This window comes from Prunus dulcis, chromosome 8 (genome assembly GCF_902201215.1).
Source record: "Prunus dulcis chromosome 8, ALMONDv2, whole genome shotgun sequence".
NCBI lineage: Eukaryota > Viridiplantae > Streptophyta > Magnoliopsida > Rosales > Rosaceae > Prunus > Prunus dulcis.
Genome location: NC_047657.1, coordinates 2992368 through 2998367, shown reverse-complemented (window position 1 = coordinate 2998367; position 6000 = coordinate 2992368).

The following is a 6000-nucleotide window of genomic DNA, read 5'->3' as shown; positions in this document are numbered from 1 at the left end:
AAGAAATATGAACAAAATATTTAAAATGCAAGAAATATTAACAACATATTGATATTGCAAGAAATATGAACAACATATTGATATTGCAAGAAATATGAACAAAATATTTAAAATGCAAGAAATATTAACAAAATATTGAAAATGCAAGCAATATTAACAAAATATATATATTAGGAGATTAAACTTAATAAAACAAAAATTATAAAATACTTACCTCGTTAGTACGATTTTCCCCGCTTCTATAGTTGTCCATCGCTTTTGCTAGGGCAGCTCTCCATTTTCCCAACTCTTTATTGAGAATTTTCCACCTACTGGATAATGCCATCTCCGTACGAGTAGACTCCGGAATTTTTTCACAAAATTCGGCATGAATTTTTTTCCACATATGAAAAAATTTCATCTCATTGCCGGACATGGGACAATGACAAATTTGGAGCCAAGCCTCACACAAGGAAACATCTTCCATGGTGCTCCAAGCCCCTCCGGGTTCGATAGAAGAAGCCATAAAAATATGAAATCAAAATACTAGATGAAAAAGAGGAAAATGTTGAGTAAAGAGTGAATAATAGTAGAAGTATAATGAAATGTATGAGGATTGGTGTTGAAAGTGAAGGGTATTGATAGGTATTTATAGAAAAAAAAATTCTGACTTTTTTATAATTTTTAAAAAAAATTTCCTTTTTTTTTTTCATATTTTTATTGCCCACAAAAGGCTCAGCCGTAGGATTGGATTCGGATATGCTGATCGGAGGGCTGGGGGCGCGACACGTGGTAACTTCCTGTTGGAGCTGGCGTCGCGCTGACGTCAGCGCGCGCCAACGGTAAAAAAAAATTTGAACGCACTCGCTGACGTCAGCGCCTACGGGCCGAAGCTCGGGCTCATCTTGCCTTCGGGCTGGCCCAAGTTGGTGGGTCCCACAAGCCCCCCGGGCTTGGGCTAGGCGCTGGAACGAATTTTTTTTTCCCCCCTCGCCTCGGGCTCAGCTGGCCTGTTGGACTCGCTCTTAGAAATTAAAATTTAGGCCCAATTATAAGGGGGCCATGTTGTTGGGCAAATATTTATAATCCCTGTTTTTGGAAGTTTCTTGTTTGTATTGTTGTTGCTTTCAGGAGATGCAGAAAATGTCACATCCCGGGATCAACTCTACCGTAGCACGATATTGTCCGCTTTGGGCCCCCCTCTCTGCCCTCATGGTTTTGTTTCTGGGAACTCACGAGCAACTTCATAGTGGGTCACCCATCCTGTGATTGCTCTAGCCCCCAACTCGCTTAACTTCGGAGTTCCTACGACTCCGAAGCCAGTGAGCTCCCAAAAGGCCTCGTGCTAGATGGATGCGGGTGTGCACTTATTAGGCACATCACCCCCTCTTCGTTGGTTGATGTGGGATCTTACAGAAAAATATCTTTATAAGATCTGTGAGTATTTTCAAACTTTCTGCAATCTGCATATCCAAATAGATCCATTCCATTTTTGTGTGCCTTTTCCTTTTATTATTTGCCTCAAGTTGTTTTTTTTTTCCTTCCTTTGTGACTGTTTGATTAGGATAATTGGCATTGATAGTTTATGAACAAAATTGGTCGTACTGGCATCCCATTTACTTCATTCTTTTTATGCATTTATATATATTGACTTATCTTTATTTTGCTTCTTTTTGTAGAAGAAGATGAATGAAGAGTATGAGAAGGCCACGCAACAAGTGGCAGAGAGTTCAGGAACTCCACTAGATCAAGTCACACTCCCTATCCCACAACAATTAGAGATCATGATTGTAGAACTTGGGGTTGCAAAGGGTAAGAGGATTCTAGGCTTGGGTTCTAGTCTTCGAATGGAGAGTTCGCATAGTGGTGGAGTTGCCTCGTCTTTTGATACAGAGCAAAAGGTTGGGGAACTTGAAGGCACAGTTGGTGAGTTGAAAGGCACAGTAAGTGAGCTTTAAGGCATAGTGGGTAAACTTTTGGATGTCATTGAGTGGATGCAAACCCATGATGGTCCTCTACCCTCGCATTTAGGTGTTCGGTCCCAGCATGTTGGTGATTCTCCTTGTAATGATGATCAAGGTAATAATGGTGGTTCACATAATGTTTATCAGGATCTTGATGATATTGGAAATAGTCAAATTAAGTTGTGTGTACATCTACATACTTGATGGTTTTTGTATCTAGCCTAACTTGGGGGTTCTAGGGGCTTTTGTATCTAGCCACTTGATGGTTTTTGTACCTAGCATACATTGACATGTGCTTAAACAGCTAGTATCTTTTGAATAGTAATTATGCTATTTCTATTAATTTAATATATTTACTGTTTTTCAAAAACTTTATGGAGTAAATAATATTCTGTTACAAAGCTTAAAATATAAATAATTATTTTTAAAAAAAAAAATAATACACTTTTTTGCGACGAATTAGTTTTCATCACTCAATTGACAATACCAATATCTACAATTTTGGCGACTAATCTATTTCGTCGGCCATTCTGAAAATAACCAAACCAACTAACATATGCGACAAATAAAGTACATCTTTAACGACCAAAATATTCATCGCTGAAATGTTTAGGCGACCAAACATTTATTTCGTCACCAAATAATTCCATGTTCGCAAGAATTTTTGGTATTTTGGCTGCAACTCCCTCTCTATAGGCTACCAACCGGGAGCTGTTTAGCGACGATAAGTTTGGTCGCTAAAACATTTCAGCGACGAAATTTTTTATCGTCGCACAGTACTTTTAGCCACGAGCTTTGAACGACGACCTTGGTGACTAAAAATATTCGTCGCTATTTATCTTTGGCGACGAAATTTGGTGTTATAGCGACCATCTTGTTTCGTCGCTAAAAGGGATTTTCCTTGTAGTGAGTCTAAACTAGAAGAGAGGGGGGTTTTTCATACACACACAATTATGATGTCATGGGGATTCGAACATGAAACCTCTGCTCTACTTGTCAAGACCCTTTTTCACTCGACTAGACTCCATTGGCCAATCGGTTCAAATTTTAAGACTTATGGTTTTATTATCATTATGAACTTGTTCATTGTAATGTTGTATATTTAAACATTATGTTCGTGCATTTGGGAGGTAACTTCTCAGCCACTGGAGGCCTGCCCTTCACTGTTTTTGGTTCATTGTGGCCTTGCGCTTTTCTTTCAAAACTTGGGCAGTGACACATAAAAAAGAAAGGAACAGAACAAATGAAAGGATACAACATCCATCTCAGAATATGAAAATACCAACAAATGCTTCCACAGACAACAAAGTTTCTACGTTTGAATTCAGAGGTAACTTTTTGTTCAAACCAAACCAAAAAAGACGAGATAGCTTGATGTCATTTTATCTTTCTTCTTGATTGAAGCTTCTATATATGTGATTGATACAACAAAAATAATTTGCTCATGTGGATGTTCTTCATCTTGGAGACGTTAGTTTATCCCATATGCTTGGTTTACCAATGAAAGAAAAAGAGAACAGAAATTACTCTGATTATTTTTTTATTAATCGTTTACTTATCACTGATTCGCTACATGTAATAATTAATACTTCACAAAACACATTACAAGTAAATATGAAGAAAACTATAACATATTTTAAAATTTTTAAAAGCATGCCAACGGCACACACAGACACAACTATGATGCCGTGGGGATTCGCACCTGAGACCTCTTATATGCAACTCAAGACCCTTTTTCACTAGACTAGATCCCATTGGCAAGCAAGTTAGAAATAACCATATATGGATATTGAATTTGAAGTTTGATGGACCTTTGGGATGTTGAGTTTTAGGATGGTTTTATATGCTAGAAAATGAATAAAATAAAATAAAATACATATGTAGCAAGTTGTGAATTTTTTAAGTTGTAATGACTAACAACATTGAAAAAATGCAAAAGGAAAGAGAATTGAATGTACTCCGTCTCGTTTCTTCTCCAGATCTGCAATTCTCCTTGGTTGTAGGGGATCTCCCCTGGAACCACCCCCTTCGGTTAATAATCCGGGCCTCTCTCCCCCCCGTTATGTTGTGGAGAGGTTTTCCCTCCCAACTTTTGTTGGGTTTTGTTTGCTCCTTGCTATTGCAAGGGTTTGTTTCTTCCCTTTTCTTGAGGGTTTGTTTCCCAATCTTTTGGGGCTAGTTATTGGTTGATCTTGCTAGATATGCTACTTGTGCGGTAGATCTAGTGTTAGATCTCTCTGTACTGGAGGTGGAGCTGCTGAATTTGATGGATCTACTTTTATTATGCTTGGGGATCAAGGGGGATTAGGAGATGCTGTGATATTATTTGGAATGTCCTGGTGGAAGTTGAGCGGTTATGCCCTCCACTCTTGGGGTGTTTCCTGTCCCATAAAGTTTGAGAGTTTGTTCTCTATCTTGATCTTTTTTAAGCACTGGTTGCTGCAAAATTAGGGTCCTCATTTGTAACTCCTTGTTAGCTCGGTTTCAAGTTGTATATTTATTTTCTAACTATTTTGTAATACTTGTGCTTAGTTGGTGTTGTTACCGTCTGTATTGCAAGAACCTCCTTTCAGGGCTGTGTTCTTATTGTTGTATCCTGGGTTTGTGTCATGTATTTTCAATTGAATTGCTACTATTTCACAAAAAACCAAAAACAAAAACAAAAACAAAAACCAAAAAAAAAAAAAAAGGAAAGAGAATTGAACATAGGCCCAAACCATCTTAAATTGATTTTATTTGATTCGGTTTTCTTCGTGATTTTGGACAAAACCAATTGTACTTAGTTCGGCCTCAGTTTCAGACCCCAAAACAGAAACCGTACAATTTTCTAAAAGCGGACACATGGTTAGTCCACTACAGCACTACTTCCCAAAGATCGTAGAACAATTTGTAACTTAGAGAAAAAGATTTGAAAACCAAATAGTCTGGTTAAGTAGTAAACTGTCTCAATTGAGCTAAAGCATCCAATGAAAAAAAAAAACTTCTCCGAAAATATGCTGAACTTGTTGAACTGTTATTGCACTATTACTATTTTAGTCATCATGCGTTATATATTACAGTATGGTAAACATATCATCTATGTCATTGTGATTGAATATATAATACAATGCTAACTAGAATATGGTATTCTTTTACCACAAAAATAAATAAATAAATAAATTTACTCAAATGGTCCTCAAACTTATAATCAATTTAAATTTTGATCCCTCAATTAAATTATTCATTTAAATAGTCCATCAACTCTATATTATTCCGCAAATTGGTCACACCGTCTAATTTTCTGTTAGATTTAACTAAAATTTAGGGTAAATATAACTTTTCATAATTAACAAATAAAAAGAGGATTAAAATAAAGGGATCTTCACTAATATACCCAAAATAGGAGCTGAAATTATAAAAAAAACCCCACATGGAAAACACTTCATAAACACACCCAAAATCCATTTATTAAATAACAAATTAGTGTTGAAGTTCCAATAAATTACAGCACTGCCACTATCAAGCCCAACAGAAAAAAAAACTCAAAAAACACCCAAAACAAACCCAGCCCAAATTTATAAACAAGCCCAAACATTGTACCATCTCGTATTCCATAACTTTCGGCCCAAAAAAACATTATAGAATTACACTGTTAATACTATGCCGTAGAACTGTCATAGAATTACACTGTTAATACTATGCCGTAGAACTGTCTTGCTATTAAACTGTTATGACATTATTATTTGCTGAATTATTATTTAAACAACATTATTGTTCAGGGGCGCTTTTTACCTACACAATAGGACAGTATTGTACAAACATAACATTAAAAAAAAAATAAAAAATAACGAAAACCAAGGGTCTGTCCCCACAACCCTTCATTCTCCATCAAACCTCCGCAAATCATATCATAAAAGTACATTGTTAATACCATGTCATGAAAGTACATTGTTAATATCATGTCATAAAAGTGCATTGTTAATACCATGCTATATTGTTAATACAATTTCATAGAAAAACATTCTTAATACAATTTCATAGAAAAACATTGTAAATACTATTTCATACAAAAAATCCA